Source organism: Halyomorpha halys, unplaced genomic scaffold, assembly GCF_000696795.3.
Source record: "Halyomorpha halys isolate HHAL.00 unplaced genomic scaffold, Hhal_1.1 Scaffold4.1, whole genome shotgun sequence".
NCBI lineage: Eukaryota > Metazoa > Arthropoda > Insecta > Hemiptera > Pentatomidae > Halyomorpha > Halyomorpha halys.
In genome coordinates this window covers 2,223,650-2,230,921 of record NW_027116287.1, presented here as the reverse complement: position 1 = coordinate 2,230,921, position 7,272 = coordinate 2,223,650, and the positions used below count along the sequence as shown (strand labels likewise).

Here is a 7,272-nt window from a genome sequence, read left to right as displayed (position 1 = left end):
TATACACTACGATAATCAGACCAATTTGGACGTATGGAATTGAGCTCTGGGGCTCCAGTAAACCATCAAATTCCTCCAGCATCCAATCCTTACAATCCAAAATCCTACGTAAAATCCTTGATGCTCCTCACTACGTTACCAATAAACTCCTAACCCATTAATTCTTAATCTTTCATCCTTAACAATCCCTGATAATCCTCCGAGGCGTCTGAAAAGAAGATGGCCTGGGGACCTTCTAATTTAAATTAATGTCTGATGTTTTTATTTGTACAGTTGTAAATCACATTAAATAAATACAAAAAAAATGTATACATATAACATATAGATAAAAATTGTTGTAAAGAATAACTTAATTGTTACAATTTTAGGGTCAAATAGTACGCATGAATATGTGAAATTATTCCAAAACGTCGTGAAAGCACGAAATATAGAATATTTGATATTATTTTAAGGTTTTCTTCACACCAAAAATTAAAAAAAATAATGTTTATTTTCTTAGATAAATAGAAAAGGTTTGAGTTAAATCGGCCAATAGTTACTTCCTTGGTGTAAACTGTATGATAGCTGCTGTCATGATAGAATTTACTGATATTACTGATTATGTCGCAGTATGTTAAGGATGAAGTACTGTTTCTTGGACAACAGTTATGCAAGGAATTGATTTTTTTCAAGACAACACTTAACATGTCCGGCGTGATTGCCCATCTTACCGAGATGTATCGAAAGAGAAGCTGGAGTCACAGAGTTCACATAGTGACACAGCTACGACAGCATTAGTCGCAGACACTGCTATGGTGGAAACAGAACAATATTTGTCTTCATAACATTCACTGTCATTTCTGTATGGTATCACTATCATCTCTAGCGTAATAATTGTCAGCACCTGTTGTTACACTAGTAGCCTCACTGTCATTTCATTTGAATCATGTTTCCTCCACCGTTTTTTTATTTATTTGTTTTTAATTAGTTACTGTATATTATTCTAATTAAAGATAATTTTTTGAACAAGTCATATTTATTATTAAAACTTATTTTAAAAGAAAATGAAGCGAAAAAAGTTTTAACAATTTATATTTTATGGTTTGACTCTTAAAAATTAAAAGTTAATTGAAATTATAAACTTTGATAAAATTTTAATTTTAATTTTATCAAAATATAAATTGATTAGTTATGGAAACTCTTATGCAATAAAAATTGACAGTTATTTTCAGTCCCTAATTTTTAACAAATTTTCTTTCAATATTTCTTAATATATTCTCAATATTCTTCAATATATTCAATGCTTTTGTTTTTTTTTTCGCATCCGCTAATTTATTTGTTATTACTCTTAGTAATAAAATAAAGTTTTATATTTAGTCAGATAAGGTAAATATAATTTATTGTTGCGATGATTTTTTTTTTTTGAATGTATTGAATTATTGTATTTACAAATATTAATATTAGTTTCTCTCTTTCAGCTTTTGGACGCTTCTGAAATTTCTCTCCAGACATCTTTAAGGTAAGCTTGTTTACATTAAATGTATTTAATGAATTGAAATATAATTGATAATGTTTGTATATACTTATTATGTAACATAAAATATACCACCAATATACATTTTGTGTGTATAAGTAAGCTTCAAGGATCGTTAATCGTGAACATTTCTTTTGTTTTAGCTACTTTTTCTTCTTGATTCTTTTTAATATATATTTTTTGTATATAGTTTGCCATTCCCTTATTTTATATTATTTCTTCCTACTTATGTCAGCTGAAAGTTATATCAATGGGTTATTAATTTCATACTAGGCTAAAATTAATATTGTACAAAAAATCGTTAGAAAAGAAATTTATATAGCAGTTAAGAAAATTGTGTTTTAACAATGAAATTTAAAAGGCATCATATAATACTTGAATCTTTTTCTTTTGTTTAAAAATATTGCAAAAACTTTTATGACTTAAAAAAAAAATGTTTAATAAAACTGGGTTTACAACTTGATTTGCAATACTGTGTAAATCTTAGTAGGTGTCATTGAATCTCTATTTATATCAACTTATTGTTTATTTTTTGCGTTAAAACTAGTTTCCTGTCACATCCATAATAGTGCCTGTTTGATTCAGATTCAAACTATCGATTCTTAAAATATTTAATAAATTTAAGTATTCAAAAAATTAATGTATGGATGTAATATGAGGATGGTCTATAGGAAAGTTCCACTAAAAACAAAACAGAAATATGTAAATCGATCCAAATTGTTTTATAATCTCCTGGTAAAAATATAATTTATTTATTCTTTAAAATTACATATTTTTTTATTTATATTTCTTGCAAAAAAAAAAGAAAATGAAATTGATTTATACACTAGGTTTGCTAATGTTGGTAAAAAAATAATAAACATAATTATTCATCATTTAAGATATTGTTTGGTGTATATAAAATATACAAAGTACAGTGAGGGGGCCAGTGTTGAACCTTGGGATTCTCCGCAAAAATATTCTTTGTGCTATAGAAATATAATATTAAAATATACAATAATATTTTATTTTATAAAATGGGCACCATACAACAACGCCCTCGTGATTAAAATGTTGTTCTTATTGTGTTGACACAACACAGTTCCTCCCTTGCTTACCCTCCTTGGAGTTCATAAATAGAGATTTTAATAACTTCGTTCCATCAGCCGACCTAATTTTACTTTCCAACTTGCTAACAAACTCTTTCAGTGCTAATCATAGCAGCGCAATTATGTTTTAAGTAATTTAAGACAGAATGATAAAGCTTCATTAAAATTCATCGTATCATTATCATAGATTTGTGGGTTTCATGATCTTATCTGTTGCTGGGTTTGTAATCCAAAGATGGAACTTTTTATTTAATGCAATGTTTTATTATTACTATTTATTTATTACTTTAGTATTATTAGTAGTAGTTGTGTTGAATAAATAGTTTCATAAACAGAGTTGATGACTTAGTAATTGTATACATGACTCTCTGAATCGATTTTAATTTTATAGATTGAATTAATTTAAGTTGTTTTTACTTTATTAGTCAAAAATAGATGAAATATTTATAGTTTTACTAATTAATGTTAAATGTAAGAAAAGTATCAAATCGAAACGAATCTATGTATGAGTCTGTATTTATTGAAACCTCGATGAACGTCTATGACAAATTGGTTACCACTATTTGTAATTTAAAGGCATTTTCGTTATTGAAATGCACTGATATATATCTGCAATATATCAGCGTATGTAAGATGTTACAGACACGTACAGCTCACTTTTATTATATAAATTAATATTCTGTAATTTATGTAGCATATTCATTCCTTTGAATATGATTTAAATATTTGAAATAAAAATATATTCAGAATAAAGAAGGAGTACATTATTTTTTTATAATTTTATAAAAAAATGTATTTTATTTATGTACGGCATCTCATGCAGATAAAGAAAATTATTATTGAAATATAGGTTTGTGACAAGAATTTGACTGAACTAAATTTAAATTTTGGAATAAAATGAATAATTTTTAGATAGAAAATTTTAGTTTGCCAAATAAATCTTTATTTATTAGAAGTGGGTGTACCAACTTTTGATTAAATGATCCTAAAAAATATTTCATATTTCAAAATTATTATTTTTTTTTTTTTAATAAAATAGGCTTAGAAAATATTTTCATAGTGTTTATTAAGTGCTAAAGCAATAACGTTACATTTATTGTTCCTATTTTTAGAATAAATAATTTAAAACAATTTTTTTTAAAATCAACTCGAAGTTGTTAAGCATTATGTCATATTTTTTATTGCGTACATTTTTATGACTTTTCAATACATAATTTTACTTATAAACATAATTAACGATTTGGGTAAAATGTTGTTAAGACTACCACAGGAGTCCTATATTGCCTAACAATGGTTGGGGGTCAAAGTTCTTCATTTTGTGGGACCGCCACTCAATGAAAAATGTCAACGTCCCAGGCTGGATTCGAACCGGCACCGCTAATAGACATCAAATTGGTTAAGACACAATCTTAATAACTCTTTATTACTTTCTTTTGACACTTCATAGTTTATTTTTTTTTTTAAGTGAACGATGCAAATAAATTTGTAGGCATTCTTGATAAAATCGGTGTGTGAAATAATAAAAAAATAGCTTAAGTAATCGTGAGGTACTGTTGTTTTGTATTTGTTGTACAGACCGAAATTGATTGTAAAAGGAAACTGTAGGGTAAAAAAAATTGTTTATTGTATCTCTTTTTTTCTGATTATAACATGTATGTGTAATTTATATATGTCAGATTACGGATTGATAAGTATGCTGTGTGAGATAGCAACCTGATATATTTAGGCAGCATAGATAAATAAAGTATTTCTCTCTCTCTCTCTCTCTCTCTATTATAAATAATTTTCAAAAGAAGGTAAATAAAAAAAAAATCAACTTACATAATTAATTATAGGGGTAAAATATTCACTTAAGTATCATAAACCAAAGTGTGCCAATACCTTCTGACTGTCCTCTCACAATGGGTTAATATGCAATAATAAATTCTCATCTGTGCTCTATCTCTCTTCTGATACGGAATTTATTAAAATTCGTTGTAATGCAGCGACAGAGGCTTGACATGGCTCGGAATTCGAGTGAATTGGTAGTCTTCAACACGCTTTGAATCCAAGATAGGACCTGCGTTCATATTGGAATCTTGCGGAGGTCGTGTCGGGACCAGTTTAATCGGGAATTCAGCTGTATTATGACCTACCGGCATTCTCCAAATGGAAGGCTTTAATATCTGCATCTTGTAAGAAGAAATGCTTATTTGTTTTTTAAACAATGCATTATTTGTTTATATTTAATTATTTATATATTTATTAATGCTTCGCTTTTTGTTGTTTTTAAATATACTCTTAATTTCAAATCAACTTAACACTGTTATCACTTTGTTATTAACACACTATTTGTAACCTTCCATACTCTAAGGTCAGGCTTGTAATTAATTTATTTAAAAAATTTATTTTGGTCTAAATTTTTATTTCTTTTGTTATTAAAATTCATATAAAAGTCAATTAAATAATAAAGTAATCAAGTAAATAGTAACTTAAACTTTACCCATATTTTTTATAAATTTTGCTTAAAATATCTGCTTAGTGTTTGTTCAGATTTCTTGTGTCTATTGTAATATTTATTTTAAATCTTTAATTTCGTTCATTTAAAGTAATTAATCATTTCAAATTTTTGTAAGTAGTAGAAAATGGATATAAGTTATGAAAGGTTTTGATTATTAACTTAAGGAGAGAAGAAGACTTTTTTTTTTTCAATTCGAAAATATCCCTAAAATTCAAAATTTGTAATATAGATGTACACTATTTGTAAGTCAAAGATTTTATAAAATATAATATTGAACACAGAAAGTCGAAGAAGGGATTAGAGAATGACTAAAACGCAAACACTGTTTTATTATTATATTCCTATCACACATTTACAAAAAATAAATAAAAATATTAGGAATTTGGAACGAATATCAATTTTTTTTCAATCTCTCTACTAAAAGGTATTAATCATCATTAATTTCGTAAAGTAGAATGGTAAGTGGAAATTGTAAGATGCGCACTGCAACAGATTTTCGGTTTTATGCGTTGAAAGATGCCCAGAAACATTACAATGAATAAAAAATGACATTGTAATATGTTACAACTTTTTAGAAATTCAGCCTGGAAAAATTTTGTTTCCTCCCATCTACTGAAGTTATTTATCAAATTCTTTTATGGTTAATATTTATCTTTATATTTATTTTCGTTACAAATAAAAATGTATGTTAATTTTTTGAATAAACCAAATTAAACCGTAATTTAAGCCTCATCACACTATTTCAATGGGGATACGACGTGTCTAATATTATAAAACAATTCTTAGTTCTTTGTAGTACTGAAAGCAAAAATTAATTTAAATCGTTCTGATTTTCGTGCTCATAACTTAAAAAGTTTGTTACTCATCATCGATGTTACAACATATCGTCTACAGATAAAATATCACTTGGAATGGGGTGTAGTTTCATTAGCATAACGTCAAACATAGATGCCTACGTTCTATAACATATGATATATTTTCTAAAAACGTATCACTTGATATAAACCGCTGTCACTTATAAAAAATACCCCTAAATGCCTAATGGTACACAAGAAAATGGAAAACATCAAGAAATCCAATTTTCAGAGATTCTGGAGAAGCGAAACACATTGCTGATTCCAATCATTGGACTTTTCTAGTATTGGAACCTTTAGTCAAGGAGAGTTATAGCAAGGGCACTTGTCGAACGGTATCAGATCTGTTACTCCCAACATTTTCTTTTTTCCAAAAGTAAAGCGATGCCATTCAATGACGATAGCTTGTATCACTAAGTCTCTGAAACTTTTTTTTTTTCTAAATAATATGTTGTTTGCTATTTTAAAAATCTAGTGCTGTGTGCTCATCTCTAACATCGCTCGTTTCAGAACGTATATTTTTATAATATTTAGTGTGTCAATAAATTCAACAATTTTCGGATAAGTACTTATAACATTATTTTTCTTTGAAAAATTATAACACTTTCTTTTGGAAAAATTTAACAGTTAAAGAAAATATAAATCATTTTCTTGACCATTTAATCAATGCTAAATTGTTATAGGATCAATATCGAAAATACTAGAAATTATATTATGGAGATAGTCATCCTGTAAACTGAAGGTTTCATATATGTGTTAAGTGAAATTAAAAAATCCAAATGTTTAATAACCATGGTTTCATGAAAGGACCAACAGTCAAACTCGAATTAAAACGGCTTTATACGTTACTTTTTTTTCGCCTCTCCAACGGTATAGAATACTTCCATATTACTACTTTTTAGGTTTTCAACCTGGGAAAAATTCTATTCCTCTTACCTCCAATAAGTTAATCTTAAAATTCTTTCTTGGTTAATATTTATCTCTTTAGCGCACTTGCTCAGCTTCCACTGACTCACTACCAGTGATGCGGCGAGAGGGATGCACTGGGATCTTTTGAGCTCTGCTCTACCCCTCACACGTGGGGGATAGAGTGAGGTCAGGGATCCTCAGATTGATTATGTAAATATTGTATATTAGAGTGTAAATGTGACTAGAGACTATATTATTTTATCATTATGTTATTTTATTTATTTGTTTTTCATACAGATGGTTTGATTATGTCCATTTTGTTTATTTTTTTGTTTGTTTATATTTTAAGACTTTTTTAAAAAAATTATTTTATTTTTTTATTTTATTTTATTTTAGTATGTATGAGAT

At 27.4% G+C, this 7,272-nt stretch overlaps 1 protein-coding gene across 3 annotated transcripts in view; it reads left to right on the top strand.

The window, feature by feature from the left end:
- Nucleotides 1-7,272, top strand: part of LOC106688107 (acid sphingomyelinase-like phosphodiesterase 3b) — a 940,469-nt gene that overhangs the window by 280,386 nt on the left and 652,811 nt on the right. For all 3 annotated transcript variants that reach the window (XM_067053111.1, XM_067053110.1, XM_067053109.1), the window contains one exon: nt 1,458-1,498. The gene's annotated coding sequence lies outside the window, so the exon portion shown is untranslated. The remainder of the gene's footprint in view (nt 1-1,457; nt 1,499-7,272) is intronic.